Source organism: Drosophila subpulchrella, unplaced genomic scaffold (genome assembly GCF_014743375.2).
Source record: "Drosophila subpulchrella strain 33 F10 #4 breed RU33 unplaced genomic scaffold, RU_Dsub_v1.1 Primary Assembly Seq48, whole genome shotgun sequence".
Lineage (NCBI taxonomy): Eukaryota > Metazoa > Arthropoda > Insecta > Diptera > Drosophilidae > Drosophila > Drosophila subpulchrella.
Genome location: NW_023665685.1, coordinates 1,308,695 through 1,328,476, shown reverse-complemented (window position 1 = coordinate 1,328,476; position 19,782 = coordinate 1,308,695).

The following is a 19,782-nucleotide window of genomic DNA, read 5'->3' as shown; positions in this document are numbered from 1 at the left end:
ACAAAACGAAAAGTGGAATTTAGGGTCTATTCAGCTAGAAATTGTCAAGTCGTATAAGTATCTGGGAGTCTGGATTTACCACAACGGTCGTTTCAACAACCATTTACAGGAGAAACTTCGAGAAGCAAAACTAGCCATAAACTGCACATGGAAATCGCTGCTAGGAAAAAAGGACGTCCCAATGAGTAGCAAATACAAACTGTTTAGTGCAGCAATGCGGTCAATCCTTTGTTACGGCGCGCAGGTCTGGGGCATCTCACCTTATGAAGAAGTTGAAAGCCTTCTAAGATTGTTCTTAAAGAAAATATTTCGTCTAACCAGATTTACTCCGAACAGGATGCTATATCTTGAAACACTACTGTCGCCGCTGCATATCCTTACAGCTGAAATGCATTTCAGGTATATCCAGAAAGTAGTAACCATGCCCGAACATAGGCTGCCACGAATTCTATCGAACTTTTTGGTGCAGGAGCGTAAGCAAAGGGTCATAGAATGGGAGACGCTTGCCGAGACCTACGGAGAAAGGCTACAGTTAGGCGATCCTTCACAATGGTCGCAATGGGTCAAAAATATTCTAGCACATATAGACGAAACCTATAGGTCTCAGTTCAAAATGGAATCCAGGAGAAGCACAACTCGAATGACTCATGGGTCCCTTAATTATGATCTGGGACTTGATAACTATTTTACTGACGCTTTCACCGTTGAGAAGATTCGTACCATTTTCATGGCCATGGGAGAAATCCTCCCACTAAGCTATATCCCAAACGTGACAGCCAGCGACACGCTGTGCCCGATCCTCAATATGAGGGAGCAGGAAAACGTCGTGCACTTTATAGGACGCTGCCCCATTCTACGGGAGATCCGCCTGCTGCATTTTGGGAATTCACAGCTGCAACCGCGGGATGTATTCAATTCGCTGGATGGGCAATATTGGTCAACTCTCTACAGCTACATCAATCAGGCTCTAAAGTACCGAAAAAAACATTTTAACGGAAAGCTTTTAAACACTTCATATTATAAATCCAACACGTAACTCAGCTCACCTAGTTGTTAAACTGATTGGTAGAACGATCTGATATCTGGGGAAGACCCGGGAAGTCAGGTGTAGTACACTGTGCAGTTGTGACACCAAGTCGATATATTTCATTTCCTTTTTTAATTCTTGTTTATATAAAAATATGTGAATCTTTTTAATTGTACACTTGAAATGCCGTTTGTTCAATGTTTTTTTTTTAAATAAAGAATACTACTACTACTACATATTCATACAATATTCATTAAGGGTTTACTCACAATCGGTACTTTTTAGGAAAATCCATCGAAGCGTTCGTTGGGCCCAATAAAGCTATCGTTGATTCCTTGACGGTAGACTAGAACATGATGTTTATGTATAGGTGTGATGTTTACAACATTAACTTCGATGTACTTCCTGTTTACATGGTAAGTACGCCTTCCACATAGAAAGATTCACATAGAGAAACAACGTCGAATCTTTAGCCAGGGGGAGGGGTGCATGTGACTAACGAGACTCATACTGGTAAAGGCAGAAGAAAATGCAATTCGGCAATTCTCGAGTGTCGCGCGGACAGAACAACGGCCACGATCAACCTACAACCAAGATAGCAGATATCGAGGAATAGTAATCCTAGCTGGGAACACCTAGTTTATCCCATCCATACCGGTAGCCAAGTAAAAGCTCTGGTCTGGTATAAAAGACCATAGACAAATAGAGAAAGAGAGAGAATCCATTTGTGTGTCTTGCTGACGGAAGCCGGCAGCTCCGAGGGAAGACGACTGTCCCTGGGGTAGTCGTCCACGGAGTCTTCGGACACCAGGATCAGCCACCATATCCAACAGTCCTTGAGGAGGACACAAATCGCAGCTCGAAAGGTTCTGATGTGTCAGACCAGCGCCGCCATTGTCATCAAAGAACTTGGAGAGGATCAACAATAATGGTGGTAAGTGGGGGTAAGTTTGTCGGAGCACGGATCCTTTCTTATAAACATACATATACTACTACTATACTATAGACTACTATTCTATATTACCTAAATAAAATTATAATGTGAAAAAGAGGGTGTGCTGACGCGAGAAGTGGAGTATTGTATCGTATTGCGCGGCCCGCGACTATTGTTGTATTAGCCATTATATTTTCATTAAAAGAATTGTCATTTGTTACGATTGCCATGAACAGATCTTTATTTAGCAATGGTCAAAATATGAATGAATTACAGCTAGCTATTTGCGGCTGCGCTGCCTGCAAACATTGGCAGCGGCCGTCATATATATTGAAGTATATGCTCTCAATTGTATTTGTGCTGGTAGCACTGAGAGCGCGAGAGGAGTTGCACATGCATGCTTTGTATGTGTCTGCACTCAGGCCATGGGAATATGCTGACACTAGCACTTCCCATAAGTTGGGCTCTGAGGCGCATTCATATTTCGGCTGGCCGCAAAAGTTTAGCGACCGGCACTTTTGTATTTGTTTAAGTACACTGTAACACAATGTTGGTGTCGGTACAGTGGGTACTCGCTACAATGATACATGCATACTACATCTCCCTCCTTTTGAAAAATAACGTAATTCTATGAAGTTATTTTCTTACTATATGTGTATGAAATATAAATGAACATCTTGTTTTATAATAATATATATATATATTTTTTTTTTTTTGTTATTTATTTAATTTATGATTTTTTTTTTCGAATCAATAAGTATTATATATTTAAGTATTTTTTTTTTTTTTGTTTTATATTTCCATTATAATTTAGGTTCTTAATTTATGTATGGCTATACGAGATATATTTATAAGAGAATTAAAGTGATTATGAAATAAAAATTTTTAATCTATCCTTATGTACTGTTTGTTTTTTATTTTTGTTATTTGAAATTACTATGTTATCATTTTCTTCTATACTTTCAACCTTATAAGGTCCAGTATATTTGAAGTCTAGCTTATGCCCTGTTTCATTTTTCAATAAAACCTGATCTCCTATTTTTAAATCAAAATCTAAGGTATTTTTGTCATATCTAATTTTTTGTTTCTTTTTATGAGATTGTAGCATTAATCTAGCTCTCTTAAATGCTTGTTCTAGTCTAAACTTAGATTCTTTTGCGTAGTCATCCACATTATATAGAGGTTTTATTTTATCTATGCTATTAAAATGTTGAGGTAAATTTGGAGTTTTACCAAAAATTAACTCATATGGACAGTAGTCATGTGCCATAGATGGTGTTGTGTTGAAACAATATACGAAGTACTGGAGCCATACATCCCAATCTGTTTTATCAACTGAGATGTATGAGCGGATGAACTCATTAAATGTTCTGTGGCTTCGCTCCACGGTTCCTACAGTTTGGTGATGGTGTGCGGTAGAAGTTATGTTTTTCATATTTAATTTTTTACATCTCTTCAATTATCGAATTTTTATATTCTGTTCCCATGTCCGTTATGAACGTCTTCATTGGACCGTAGGTTAGAATAAAATCTTCGAATATAGCTTTTGCTACTGTTTTTGCACTTTTGTTTTGGATTGGTATTGCCACAAGGTATTTAGTTAAATCGCATATTAGGGTTACTGCATATTCGTTTCCTTGTTCAGATTTAGGTAGTGGACCGATCGTATCCACAATTACCCTGTCAAAAGCCATTTGTGGCGTTTTAGTTATAGTCAATGGTGTTTTTGTATGTTTGGTTGTTTTGGATTTTTGGCATTTTGGGCATTTTCTTTTATGTTATAAATCGGGTCATATTTTTCCAATAATAATGCCTTTTTATCTTTGCTAATGTTCTAGCTATGCCTGTATGACCTCCTTGAATTGGATCGTCATGGAATGTAAACAGTAATGCTTCTTTCTCTTTATCATTATATGATAATAGGGTCACCGGCTTGAGTAGCGCTACTCTTAGAGATTGTAATGTTTTATTGCCCATTATTTTAAAAGATTCTATTGATTCAGTGTCAAAGATCTTTTCGCTCGGTGCCACTTTGAGTTTGCTGATATTAAGTATACCGGCTTATTTTTCAAGCCTTTGAAAGAACTGACCTAAGTCGAGAATTCCATTGGTGTACATATCGCTAACATCAATTCTGCTATAACTTTTTTTCCATGCTTAAGTAAACATAGTGAATCTGTTATTCGCAAGGTCACTACTTTTCGTACCTCGTCATTTACAATGACTTCGTATACGTTGGGCTGAGAAGCTTTATTTAGAGTTTGCCTAGGCAAATCTATTTTTTCTTTTTCTTTTCCTGCGCAGGAATTTTTCGGTTTACTTTGGTTTCTGGTAGTGACTGTCAGAATTTTATTATTCGTTTGAATATTCTTTAAATCCGTTATGGTTATTCTTGAAAGCGCGTCGGCTATATGATTGTCTTTTCCCTTAAGATATTCTACAGTAAAATCATATTCTTCTAAGTCTAATCTCATTCGCGTCAGTTTTGAGCTCGGGTTTGTCATCGAAAATAAGTAGGTTAATGGCCTATGGTCTCTCTTGACTGTGAAATGTCTTCCATAAATGTATGGTCTAAAATGAATTATCGCCCAGTGGATAGCTGCTAATTCCTGTTCAGTTGTATTTTTGTTGCTTTCTCCTTTAGTAAATGATCTTGATGCATAGGCTACTGGTAACTGTGTGTTATTGTAATCTTGAGTAAGAACAGCTCCACACGCTTGTTTGCTTGCATCTGTTGTTATACAAAATTCTTTATTAAGATCTGGGTATTGTAGAAGTGTAGGTTTCATCAATTGAATTTTAAGGTATTCGAATGCTTTTTGACATTCATCTGTCCATTCGAATTTAACATTCTTTTTACATAATCTAGTTATGTGTCGTGAGTAATCGGAAAAATTTTTAATAAAACGTCTGTAGTAATTGCAAAGTGCAACGAATCTTCTAGCGCTGTCTGCGTCCGTTGGGACTGGGTATTTTTTTATTTCATCGTATTCTTTATTATCTGGCAAAATACCTTTGTCAGTACACTTGTGTCCAAGGAAGGACACTTCGTGTCTGAAAAATGTGCACTTTTCTGGGTGTAATTTAAGGTTGTGCTTCCTACATAAGTCAGAAACGTTTGTAAGATTTTTAACCATATGTTTTTCTGAACAACCGATGACAATTAGGTCATCCATATACAAGAATGCCTGTGAAGGTTCGATACCTGAAAATGCAATTGTCATCATTCTTTGGAAAGAATTTGGCGCTATTTTTAAACCATAAGGTAATCGCGTGAAGCGATAGGAGCCCTTGCTCGTGGAGAAAGATGTTATATTTCTAGACGTTTCTTTGAGTTCTATTTGATGAAATCCTGACATTAGATCTAAACATGAAAAGTATTTAGCTCTACCTAATTGGTCAAGAATATCGTCTATTCTTGGTAGTGGAAATTTATCTGATAACATTTTTTTGTTAATTTGGCGGTAATCAATTACTAAACGCCATCTTTTAGTGTCACAATTTGGTAATGATTTTTTCGGGACGATTAGTAATGGACTGTTGTATTCAGAAACTGAAGGTTCTACTATTTTGTCTTTAATTAATTTGTCTACTTGTTTTTCTACTTCGTCTTTTTGACTGTGGGGAATTCTATAATTATTTATGTAAACAGGTTCATCATCTTTCATTCTTATTTTTTGTTTGTAGAAATTATTTGTTGATATTGATTCGGATTCTTTTCCGAATATATCTGTGTATTTTGTGCATAATTCGATAAGAATTTCCTTGAACTGAGGTGGAAAATTTTTGTTCAATTTCTCTATAATTTCTTCTTTGTTTACATTTTTATTATATTTAACTATGTCGTAATCATCTAATGGTTCAACTTTCAGTGTATTTAATTGAATGATTGCAGTTTTATTAGTTGTATTCAAAATTCGGACAAAAGTGTTTTGAGAATCTCCAATGGAATTTCCAATGAATACTCCATTTTGGATTTCTTGGTTTGGTATTAATATATACCTGGTTGCTGAATTGATAGCAATTTTTTGGACTACTTCGGATCTTGCTGGTAGAATTGTCAAATTATTTTCTAGTGTATGATTTATTGGAATATGTATCGGATTATAGAGGTTATCTGGTCTCAGTATGAGCCAATCGTTTTCTGGTTTTAAATCTATTTGACAATTGTATTTTTTCATAAAATCTACGTTTATGATTCAATCACATGGAATAGGAAAATTTGATGTTACTAAATGAAAAGTATGTGGTATAGCATAATTGCTTGAAAGAAGTTCTATTGATACTAAACCTTTTGAGTTGGTTGTTCCTTCACCAACACCTGATATTTGGGTAATATTTGTATAATCAACATTGTTAAACGAGTCCGAAGTTTCTTTTATTAAGGATATGTCTGCACCTGTATCAACTAGTAATGTATATAATTTATTTGTGTATTCATTTTTGAGAGAAACGAAAAGATTGAAATTAAGATTGATAGTATGAACCGTAATCTTTACTGGGTTTTTTATCTTAAGGGTCTTTATTGGTTTTTTGACGTGGTTTGTACTTGTCGGAAATTATTATTATTTTGTCTGTTGGTGTTCGTATTTGCATTGTTGGTGTTTCCACCACGGTTGTGTCCTCTATAATAACCACGACCTCTATAATTGTTGTTGGTCTGATTATTATAGTTTCGGTTATAACTGTTATTTTGGTTATAGCCATTATTATGGTAATATCCGTTATGCTGATAATTACCTCGGTTATTGCCCCTACCGCGGTAATTATTTCTGAAGTTGTTAACGCGATAGTTGTTTCCTCTTTGTGTGTAGAGTATTGAATTTGCATTGCCTGTCATTTCAGTACTACATTGTATATACTTAGTGACGGCTTCATTCATAGTTGTGAAGTTGCCTGCCTCTAAAATTGTTTTTAGGCGGCCATGCTCACAATTTTTAACCATTGTGGTAATGGCTTCTTTTGTGCTGAATTTGTCAGCGTGTTCGGCTGGTAGGCCTTCGTCAATGTACGAAGCTTCAAGGAGCTTTCGTAAGTTGTCTATTTCTGAAGTAAATTTCTCGGTTGTTTTGCCTTTCTGGCTTGTTTTCGCCATTTTCGCTTTGACTACGTCCGATGTTTCGCCGACTATAGTGTCTTGCAATTTCTTTATTATTGAATTTATTGATGTTTCGTTCTGTACTTTGTATAGTGTAGATCCTATTATTTTTGATTTAATGACTTCTACAGCTAAATTTTCGAATGTGCCTTTAGTCAAGTTAACCAACTTCAAGGCTGTTATGAATCTTTGAAGATGTATCTTTTGCCCGTTAAATTCCGGGATGGCATTCGAGATATCTTTTATATATGCCCTTTGGGCTGCTGGATCTGCCATTATGTTTTCTTTTGTGTCTGGCACGCTTACATCTGATTCTATATCTTCTTCTTCTTCTGCTTCTGTTACTGTTATAACTGCAGGAATTGTTAGATCGTGTAGATCTTTTTCTTTTATTTCGATTCCTTCGCTCGAATCGGAATCTTCACTTTCTGTTAGGTCTATGTCTTGTTCTATCGTCAAAGGTGTATTTAAAATTGTCGGTATCGATATATTTAAATTATACCTATCTTTGACAGTTATTAGATTTGTACGTAATTTGATCAATAATTTAGATAATATTGACCAATTCGTTTTATTTATCGCTGCCCTATTTTCATTTACTAAAATTCTTGCAGTATTGAAAGAATCTACAAGAATTTTTGCATGTTTATTAATAGTGTCTTTGTGTATTGGCCCATTTTGGCTTATACATTTGTAAGACTTGTCAAATGTGTCCTTTAATTCTCGTATTTGGGTAGATAATTGCTCCCATTCCATACTAAGGACTTATTATATTTTTTTTTTGTGTATTAGTTGCGCATAATTTTTAGCACAATTATATGTCCTAGCACTGGGTGTATGTCTACTTCCGAAAATACTTTACAGTTTCTTACTGTAGACAGTACTATTGCTTTTTGCGTACCGCTTCAATGAATAAGCGGGGAAAAAGCTAGGTCGTACCTATTCATATACTCTTCTTCAAAATCTGATATTGATAAAGGCTCTGTTCTGTTTCTAAGTATGGCTAATACCCTATTCTCAAAAGTTGGTTGATTGGCTTGAATAATTCTTATGCAATTTGTGGTATTCATATTGTTTGTTAATATATTTTATTTTTATTTTATTTCAAAATTTTAATTTTCTTATTTTGGTATTTCGTTGCATACATTTACAAATTTGGATTTTAATTTTTGTTTTGAAACATATTTTTATAATAATTGTTTGTGCTCTGTTAATTAAAATCTTATCCAGATCGTTGGCCTGGCTTCTATTTATTGCTCTTTTTGATACACACTTATTGTGGTATACATATGCTTTATACAAAATGTATGCACTCATTATAAAAACAATTATTGATAATAATATGTTTGTTAAATCGCTATCAATAGTTTTTGATTCGATTTTATTAATTACGTTGGCAGTGGAGTCCACTGTTTTAGTATCAATTAAACCCATTTTGGGTATTATTTCTGTAACGCATTCAAAATCTGTCTTGGATATTGCGTTACTTTTCATAAAGAAAAATGTTCATTCATATTTATATATTCTATTTTTATATCTTTTAATTTTTCTTATGCCACGTATATTCACAAGCTGTATTTTCGAAAGGCCCTTTACAATCTGCAGGGCACTTTGGTTTTCTAGCCTCTTTCATGTCATTTTTATTTTTGTAGGCATCTAATTCCCTATACGTGTTCTCTAATTCTTTCTTAATTTCTACATTTTCATCCCAGGATACTGGGGTAGATTTTTCAGCATATAGCTGCCTATTTAACTCTTTAATTTTTAAATTCAGGAAGTTCTTCTGACCTCCTCTCCTTTTTCTCTTATTATTTTTTTTTGTCTTAGGCATTTATATATGTGTTATTTAATTAATTAAAATTTTTTTTTTTGATATATATGTATGAAATTTTACATGTATCCCTACCTAGGTAAAAAAAAATTAAGACCCGCAGCTAGAAACTGCCTGGTCTGTACAATTGTTGTTAAATATAATGTTTTGCATCGCAGATGCATATAAAAATAATAAAAAAAAAATGTAAGAAATGGAAGCGCTGTCGGTTCACTTCTCCAGGGTCCGGCTTGGAGCGCCAAACGGGGCCGGTGCTGGCTGCACAGGCTTCTCCTTCTCCAGTGTAAGTTCGGTGGTGTAGGTCTTCGCTTATACTTGTGTGTTTTCCATCGTAGGCGTAGGAGGGTTTGCCATTCCTCCCACACTTCTTATCCTTCTTGTAGTCCTTGGTGTAGGTCTTCGTTTATACTTGTGTGTTTTCCATCGTAGGCGTAGGAGGATTTGCCATTCCTCCCACACTTCTTATCCTTCTTGTAGTCCTTGACCTATGGTTTTAGGTGGCGCCGGTGCTGGTCCTCGCACAAGCGGTAATTAAGTTTTTATTTATTTTTCGTTGATTGGCCTATGGTTTTAGGCGGTGCCGGTGCTGGTCCTCGCACAGGTGGTGACTTAGTTTTTATTTTGCGTTGATTGGCCTATGGTTTTAGGCGGTGCCGGTGCTGGTCCTCGCACAGGTGGTGATTTAGTTTTGTATTCGGTCTCCTTGGATAGAATATCTCATATCTGTCATACTAGGACACAATAGACACACGTTGTTTCACGTAAACATTTTCGCTCGTACTCTCTTTCACACAAGTGGATGTAGCGGCAATCGTTTTTTTTGAATTTTTTTTGCTTGTTTTGTTTTGTGTTATTATTATTTTTTTTGGGTCCATTATCGCTGTCACGGTCGCCATGTTGTATTAGCCGTTATATTTTCATTAAAAGAATTGTCATTTGTTACGATTGCCATGAACAGATCTTTATTTAGCAATGGTCAAAATATGAATGAATTACAGCTAGCTATTTGCGGCTGCGCTGCCTGCAAACATTGGCAGCGGCCGTCATATATATTGAAGTATATGCTCTCAATTGTATTTGTGCTGGTAGCACTGAGAGCGCGAGAGGAGTTGTACATGCATTCTTTGTATGTGTCTGCACTCAGGCCATGGGAATATGCTGACACTAGCACTTCCCATAAGTTGGGCTCTGAGGCGCATTCATATTTCGGCTGGCCGAAAAAGTTTAGCGACCGGCACTTTTGTATTTGTTTAAGTACACTGTAACACAATGTTGGTGTCGGTACAGTGGGTACTCGCTACAATGATACATGCATACTACACTATCCATTGGCACACGAATGTGTGAAGGGGAGGGAATATGGCCAAAACACAGCCCGATCGCATTCCGATCAACAACAGCTAAGCTTGTGGGCAGTGTGGACTGACGACTGACGAACTTTATGAACTAATATGAACCATCTCGATGCCTGCGGTATCGGAGTGGATGTACCTAGGGATGGCAAAGCTTTCATCTTTATTTGCCATGAGTAATTTGACTGCTTTATAGAGCAAGGAACTTAAATAATTTTAAATATGCACCTACTTATTTGTTTTTGTCTTTAAATTAGTAACTGTAAAGTCCCCAACTTCTGTGACTGTCAGTGTTAAGTGGCCACTCAATCAGAACTTTGTCGCAGAATAGAGGCCTGACTTTGAAATGTTTTTAACCTTAGAAATTGGGAAATTGGGAAATGGGAGGTGGGGGAACTGACAGGAAACGCAAAGCCGAAGCCCCACGACGTAATAGGCATTTGTCCGGTCGTTTGCTTGGTTCGAGTCTTTGCGGTTTCCCTTGAGTATATTTGGGCGGTGGACGATTTTTAGTTTCTCTGGCCGACGACCAACATCGTATTAGGCTAGTTTGTCAGGTCGTTTGCTTGGTTCGAGTCCAGAGAAATAGGAGACGGTTGTGGAGCCCGAGATTGATCTGATAGATCATAGTTAGGGATATTTAGTTTGTAGATACCCTGTCTGAAGAAAACAATCTGGACCAATATACTGAAATGGAAGGAGCCGCCGGTGGGGAGAATCTACCCCTAGGACCGCCGAAAGGAAGATCAAGCATGCTTCCCCAATTTAAGAGCCACGAGGAGGACAACTTAGTGGCTACCGAGCGACGTGAACAAATATTGATGGAGCTCTTGAGGCAGAGCAACGAAATGCAGCGTGGTATGAGCGCCCAGATAGAAGCGCTAAAAGCACAAATTACAGAATTGCAGTCTCCGACATCCAGGAGACCCCAACAGAAGGGACTGCCTTCGCCGCCCCGTACTGTTCCGAATCCAACCGACAGCTTCTTGCGGTACCAAGAGACTCCGCCTCTGGAACCGGTAACACAGGACATGCTCAATAGCCAGATGCACCGGTTAAGATCACCTAGGCGGATAGATACTCCGTCCCACAGGCAATACAGATCAAACGAAAGGGAGACGAGTCACCAACTGCATCCAGAGATCGATCGGAACTCATCGTTTCAGGGACCAAGATTAAAAGACGTCAGACTAGACAGATGGAACCTAAAGTTTGATGGAAGCGGACGCGGCATGACAGTTTAAAGTTTCCTGTTCCGCGTGGACCGATTACAAGAATTGTATGACCTCAGCCGCCAACAAGTCTTTCGTGAATTCCATCTTCTGCTGGTAGGTGCGGCCACCAAGTGGTATTGGCAGTTAATGGGGGGCAAGGCGGAAGACTACGATTTTGACTACTATTCGTTGACACAGGAGATGGAACGAGCGTTTTCCACTACCGGAAGTGACCTTATGAAAGTCAAGGAATTAATGGAACGCAAGCAAGGACAGCACGAAACCTTCAGCGATAATGTCTCCGACTTACATTTCAAACTGAAGCATAAAATCGCAGAAGATGAATTTGTTGAGCTTTTGAAAGACAACATGAACTTCCAGATGGGCGGCTTGCTGCTCACATCCCCATTAACATCGTTAGCGGAATTCAAAAGGGAGGGTCTCCGAGTGGACCGCTGGTTAAAAAGTACTGCGAAAAACATGCCCAGCACTACAAAGCTTTCCTAATAGTACCAACGTTCTTACACCTTATAAACATATAAATCAAAAATTTCTAATAAATGTGATTTTATCGGTCGTCAGTTAGATCAAAAGAGGAAACATCATAACCCAAATTCCATGCGCCAAGTTTATGAAAAATACTAGAGTACATAATATACCTTTAACATAAAGCAACAGCAGTGAAGATATCAGCTCGGACAGCTCAGCCGATAAAACATGAGATTGTTGATCAGAGGAGTGGGTTGAAGCCACACGTGAATGGGCGCCTAAAAAGGAGAAGAAACACGGAACAAACAACGATCGTCGTACGCAGATTCCTTTTGCGAAGTCATTCCATGCGGTCCGCATCGATCACTTCGAGCCTGTTACGTACGCCCTCCACATAGAAAGATTCACATAGAGAAACAACGACGAATCTTTAGCCAGGGGGAGGGGTGCATGTGACTAACGAGACTCATACTGGTAAAGGCAGAAGAAAATGCAATTCGGCAATTCTCGGGTGTCGCGTGGCCAGAACAACGGCCACGATCAACCTACTGGTAACCATACTCCGGTAGGTGGCAAAGGGCAACAGCCGACCGTTGACTTCCAAGATAGCAGATATCGAGGAATAGTAATCCTAGCTGGGAACACCTAGTTTATCCGATCCATGCCGGTAGCCAAGTAAAAGCTCTGGTTTGGTATAAAAGACCTTAGACAAATAGAGAAAGAGAGAGAATCCATTTGTGTGTCTTGCTGACGGAAGCCAGCAGCTCCGAGGGAAGACGACTTTCAATGGGGTAGTCGTCAACGGAGTCTTCGGACACCAGGATCGGCCACCATATCCAACAGTCCTTGAGGAGGACACAAATCGCAGCTCGAAAGGTTCTCATGTGTCAGACCAGCGCAGCAATTGTCATCAAAGAACTTGGAGGGGATCAACCATAAGGACGACATCTGTCATACTGTGATGTTTGTAGCCGCAGTACCCGTGATCCCCATGCTCCTGAAAATTGTTCAGCTGTAGAAGCCATCCGTTCAGAGGCGTAGCGACCAAAAGCATACGTCGGAGAAAGAAGTGATGCAATATAAATGTGTTAATCGAGCCAACCAAAGTCAACTCATGCATAACCAAAGACCAATATCCTTTAATAGTACAATTGGGAAACAAGTGAAAATCAAAAAAAACAATACATTTAAGCCAACCGAATCAATAGACAAAGTGCGAATCATGATGAACAATCAGAGAGGACGAATCTCTCCACCAGCCGTTGAAGAAGTCGTATGCCTCTTGCAAAATATATCTATATGTTTTGTGTTTAAGTGAATTGGTATACTTTAGAACAGCCGTATTTTGGTGCACGTATATTTATATATATATATCCAATATAATATTTTCCAAAGCCCAGGATCCGGAGCGTCGAGATCTCATAGCCCAGGATTTAAAGAGGGGGAAAGTTTGTCGGAACACGGTTCCTTTCTAATAAACATACATATATAAATATTCGTGCAGTATCCTACAGTTTTAAAAGACTACTGTAATATATTACCTAAATACATTTATAATGTGAAAAAGAATTCGAAAACATGAAGTGCTAGAGCTCTATTAAGGGGGTGTGCTGACGCGAGAAGTGGAGTATTGTATCGTATTGCGCGGCCCGCGACGATCCACTGGCACACGAATGTGTGAAGGGGAGGGAATAGGGCCAAAACACAGCCCGATCGTATTGCGATCGACAGCAGCTAAGCTTGTGGGGCAGTGTGGACTGACGACTGACGAACTTTATGAACTAATATTATTTTCCTGGCACTTTTAATATTTATTCTCGTTATGTTGGAGAGGAGAGAGACTTACCAAGATCCCACGACCCGAGTACGACGTAGCTTATGCCGGCAAATGGCGCCAGAATATCGGGCGCCTCTCCCTCGGCCCAAGTCCCTGTCAGGACTCGGGCACTAATATGCCCACGTATCAGAATTGGCGCCCAACGATAGGATTTTTCATATTCCTTAAGGAATATTATTAGGGTCAACCATCTCGATGCCTGCGGTATCGGAGTGGATGTACCTAGGGATGGCAAAGCTTTCATCTTTTTTTGCCATGAGTAATTTGACTGTTTTATAGAGCAGGGAACTTAAATAATTTTAAACATGCACCTACTTATTTGTTTTTGTCTTTAAATTAGTAACTGTAAAGTCTTCAACTTCTGTGACTGTCAGTGTTAAGTGGCCACTCAATCAGAACTTTGTCGCAGAATAGAGGCCTGACTTTGAAATGTTTTTAACTTTAGAAATTGGGAAGTTGGGAAATGGGAGGTGAGGGGACTGACAGGAAACGCAAAGCCGACGGCCCACGACGAACTAGGCATTTGTCCGGTCGTTTGCTTGGTTCGAGTCTTTGCGGTTTCCCTTGATCATATTTGGGCGGTGGACGATTTTTAGTTTCTCTGGCCGACGCACCACATCGTATTAGGCTAGTTTGTCAGGTCGTTTGCTTGGTTCGAGTCCAGAGAAATAGTAGACGGTTGTGGAGCCCGAGAATGATCGGTCAAACAACCTGTTTTCCGACGACTGGCGGGAGGGGGTTTTTGGACAGATCCCTTATCTAAACACAGCCAGTTTCCGTTTGGAACATTTAAGCTGTCTAGAAAAAGGGAAAGTAAGGGCATGCTAGCTTAGCGGAACCCAGTTGTGTAGAAGCGGCTAACACCCCTAGTTAGGGATATTTAATTTTTTTTTTTGGGGGGGCTTAAATATCGGACGGTTCTTGACCGAAGAGAAACTTGAGAAGCAGAGAGAAGCACCCCCAGGTTATAACCATTTTTATTGTCGACTTAATCAGCGTTTACGTCGCTGACCGGGTATTTTGAAAAGAATCACGTGAACTTTTTATACCAATTTATAAAAGAAAGCGGAGGCCTTTAAAGAAGGCCCTATAATATAAATGAAGGGGGCCAAGAAGATGGTCCTATTCCAACCCAGCACCGGAAGGGTGACCCGAGCAACAACGCGCGGTGAAAATCACCAACCCCACAGTGCAAGCGCGCCAAGGCTAGGAGATTCCCCTGAAAGAGAGCCGTGGAAGCTCGCACAGAACCAGCCAGGACAGGTAGATACCATGTCTGAAGAAAACAATCTGGACCAATATACTGAAATGGAAGAAGCCGCCGGTGGGGAGAATCTACCCCTAGGACCGCCGAAAGGAAGATCAAGCATGCTTCCCCAATTTAAGAGGCACGAGGAGGACAACTTAGTGGCTACCGAGCGACGTGAACAAATATTGATGGAGCTCTTGAGGCAGAGCAACGAAATGCAGCGTGGTATGAGCGCCCAGATAGAAGCGCTAAAAGCACAAATTACAGAACTGCAGTCTCCGACATCCAGGAGACCCCAACAGAAGGGACTGCCTTCGCCGCCCCGTACTGTTCCGAATCCAACCGACAGCTTCTTGCGGTACCAAGAGACTCCGCCTCTGGAACCGGTAACACAGACGGATAGATACTCCGTCCCACAGGCAATACAGATCAAACGAACGGGAGACGAGTCACCGACTGCATCCAGAGATCGATCGGAACTCATCGTTTCAGGGACCGTGATTAAAAGACGTCAGATTAGACAGATGGAAACTAAAGTTCGATGGAAGTGGACGCGGCATGGCAGTTTAAAGTTTCCTGTTCCGCGTGGACTAATAACAAGAATTGTATGACCTTAGCCGCCAACAAGTCTTTCGTGAATTTCATCTTCTGCTGGCAGGTGCGGCCACCAAGTGGTATTGGCAGTTAATGGAGGACAAGGCGGAAGACTACGATTTTGACTACTATTCGTTGACACAGGAGATGGAACGAGCGTTTTCCACTACCGGAAGTGACCTTATGAAAGTCAAGGAATTAATGGAACGCAAGCAAGGACAGCACGAAACCTTCAGCGATAATGTCTCCGATATGCACAACTTACATTTCAAACTGAAGCATAAAATCGCAGAAGATGAATTCGTTGAGCTTTTGAAAGACAACATGAACTCCCAGATGGGCGGCTTGCTGCTCACATCCCCATTAACATCGTTAGCGGAATTCAAAAGGGAGGGTCTCCGAGTGGACCGCTGGTTAAAAAGTACTGCGAAAAACATGCCCAGGACTACAAAGCTTTCCTAATAGTACCAACGTTCTTACACCTTATAAACATATAAATCAAAAATTTCTAATAAATGTGATTTTATCGGTCGTCAGTTAGATCAAAAGAGGAAACATCATAACCCAAATTCCATGCGCCAAGTTTATGAAAAATACTAGAGTACATAATATACCTTTAACATAAAGCAACAGCAGTGAAGATATCAGCTCGGACAGCTCAGTCGATAAAACATGAGACTGTTGATCAGAGGAGTGGGTTGAAGCCACACGTGAATGGGCGCCTAAAAAGGAGAAGAAACACGGAACAAACAACGATCGTCGTACGCAGATTCCTTTTGCGAAGTCATTCCATGCGGTCCGCATCGATCACTTCGAGCCTGTTACGTACGCCCTCCACATAGAAAGATTCACATAGAGAAACAACGACGAATCTTTAGCCAGGGGGAGGGGTGCATGTGACTAACGAGACTCATACTGGTAAAGGCAGAAGAAAATGCAATTCGGCAATTCTCCGGTGTCGCGTGGCCAGAACAACGGCCACGATCAACCTACTGGTAACCATACTCCGGTAGCTGGCAAAGGGCAACAGCCGGCCGTTGACTCCCAAGATAGCAGATATCGAGGAATAGTAATCATATCTGGGAACACCTAGTTTATCTGATCCATACCGGCAGCCAAGTAAAAGCTCTGGTCTAGTATAAAAGACCTTAGACAAATAGAGAAAGAGAGAGAATCCATTTGTGTGTCTTGCTGTCTGCTCCGGAAAGCTCCGAGGGAAGACGACTTTCCCTGGGGTAGTCGTCAACGGAGTCTTCGGACACCAGGATCGGCCACCATATCCAACAGACCTTGAGGAGGACACAAATCGCAGCTCGAAAGGTTCTGATGTGTCAGACCAGCGCCGCCATTGTCATCAAAGAACTTGGAGAGGATCGACAATAAGGACGACATCTGTCATACTGTGATGTTTGTAGCCGCAGTACCCGTGATCCCCATGCTCCTGAAAATTGTTCAGCTGTAGGAGCCATCCGTTCAGAGGCGTAGCGGACAATAGCATACGTCGGAGAAAGTAGTGATATGGCATGTGTTAATCGAGCCAACCAAAGTGAACTCATGCATATCCAAAGACCAATATCCTTTAATAGTACAATTGGAGAACAAGTGAAAATCAAAAAAACATTGGATGCATTCAAACATGCATTAAAAATACATTTAAACCAACCGAATCAATAGACAAAGTGTGAGTCATGATGAACAATCAGAGAGGTCGAATCTCTCCACCAGCCGTTGAAGAAGTCGTATGCCTCTGGCATAATATATCTATATATTTTGTGTTTAAGTGAATTGGTATGCTTAAGAACAGCCCGATTTTGGTGCACGTATACTTATATATATATATATATCCAATATAATTTTTTCCAAAGATCAGGATCCGGAGCGTCGAGATCTTATCGCCCAGGATTTAAAGAGGGGGTAAGTATGTCGGAACACGGTTCCTTTCTTATAAACATACATATATAAATATTCGTGCAGTATCCTACAGTTTTATAGACTACTATAATATATTACCTAAATAAATTTATAATGTGAAAAAGGATTCGAAAACATGAAGTGCTAGAGCTCTATTAAGGGGGTGTGCTGACGCGAGAAGTGGAGTATTGTATCGTATTGCGCGGCCCGCGACGATCCATTGGCACACGAATGTGTGAAGGGGAGGGAATATGGCCAAAACACAGCCCGATCGTATTGCGATCAAGCGACAGCTAAGCTTGTGGGGCAGTGTGGACTGACGAACTTTATGAACTAATATTATTTTCCTGGCACTTTTAATTTTTATTCTCGTTATGTTACCAAGATCCCACGACGTAGCTTATGCCGGCAAATGGTGCCAGAATATCGGACGCCTCTCCCTCGGCCCAAGTCCCTGTCAGGACTCGGTCACTCATATGCCCACGTAACATACATAAGAAGCTTTTTACCTGACTATCGTTAGAAATTTTGTACAAGTACATTTATGCAAAAACTACTCAAATACAGCGAATAGAAAAAGGAAAATTAAAAACTACGCAAAGTTATCGCCGCTGAGCACACAGCAGCCGAATCGCATCTGGTAACGCCGTGCGGCCGATGTCTCCTGTTACTTAGGCCTCATGCCCTAGTGGTGTTGAGGTAGCGGGGTATATACCCGACTACACATATTGTTCATGAAGGCGCCTCCGCTGCCGATACGTAAGCCGAGATGCGGGCGCTGAATGGCTGATCCGACCTCCATGGTCAAGTCGAAGAAATTTCTCTTCTGACTGGTTATGAATACGCTTGGCAGAAAATTGCCGGCAACTGACCAGGGTCCTAAGAGCCACCCCCCCGCTCTGCTATCGTTTGACGATATTAGCGCCAGCATACACTGTGTGGCAGGGACTTAGCGCCTGTTAAGAGATCGGTTGCGAGGGGGTGGGTTCTGAAACAAAAACACTTCCGATATTATGTGACCGGTCCTCGAGAAAAACTATTACTTTCGCACCATTCACTTTAGCTAATACTGTACAGGTTGCACCTTGTCGCACTCTGGTACCGTTTGTCGGTCAGCTTACACGTGGACTTGTTTTGAATTATATCTTGACTGTGGGTTTTGGGCGCACGTCTGCTGGCCTTAGCGAGAAAAACTCAAGTGTTCGAGCTGTGCACAGAAGTTGGCCTACGTGGCTGACTTCGCTTCCAGGAATCTAAGTAGGGAGCGCAGAGACGGAAAAAAACGGCGTTAGGCGTGACATTTTCCGTCGTCTCGTCGCTCACACTGATTTTCGCCAGATGTTCAGTCGCCGCGGCGCAGATCGTGTGAGCGAGATGGCAGACGTACAGTAAAGAGAGACGGACCAGTGAATTCGGGAATTATGCCGCTATTTACGTTTTATACATGCGAGCGAGGAACAACTTACAGCCAAAACCTTAACCCTTATGCGTGCGTGCGTACATTGTACCCTACACTCACAGTTAACAGATGGAGAATCATATCCCGAAAAGCTGTTAACTGAAATGACGATCTGTCTATTTTCCAATTTGAATATCTTTGAGATGGTATATACCTATTGATTTGCCTTTCTATTTTGCTAGTTCATAGTATGCCGGGCTGACTTTCTTGATTACCTTTGATATCATAAAAACTGGCGCTAGTTTGTTACTGAATTTCTTAACGGCATTGCTCTGTGCAAAATTCCTAGCGAAGACAGTGTCGCCAACCTTCAGCTGTACGGTCCGACTTCGTAAGTTGTACTTTCTCATGGCTAATCGAAGAAATCGTCTACATCGTCTTGTAATAAGTCCAGCTTACGAAGAAGGTCGTAATCTTGGCCATTAAGTATCATGTTCTGACCGAAGCATAGGTAGTAAGGTGAGTAGCCTATGCTACGATGGAAGTTTGCCCTTAATGACCCGCTAATTTCACTTAGTTGCTTATCCCAATTGGTGTGGTCTTGACCTACGAACGCGCGTACGGCTGCTAGAACAGAACGGTTGAGCCTCTCACTGGCGTTAGCCTGTGGAGAGTAGATCGCGGTACAGATATGTGATGTACCAAAACGAGTCAGGAACGCCTTGAATTGTCCCGATTTAAATTGCGAACCGTTGTCAGTCAAAATCGACTCGGGCACGCCGAATGTGTAAAAGGCGGGTCTTAGTAGATAATCGCAGATTTTATCCGAAGTGAATATCTTTAATGG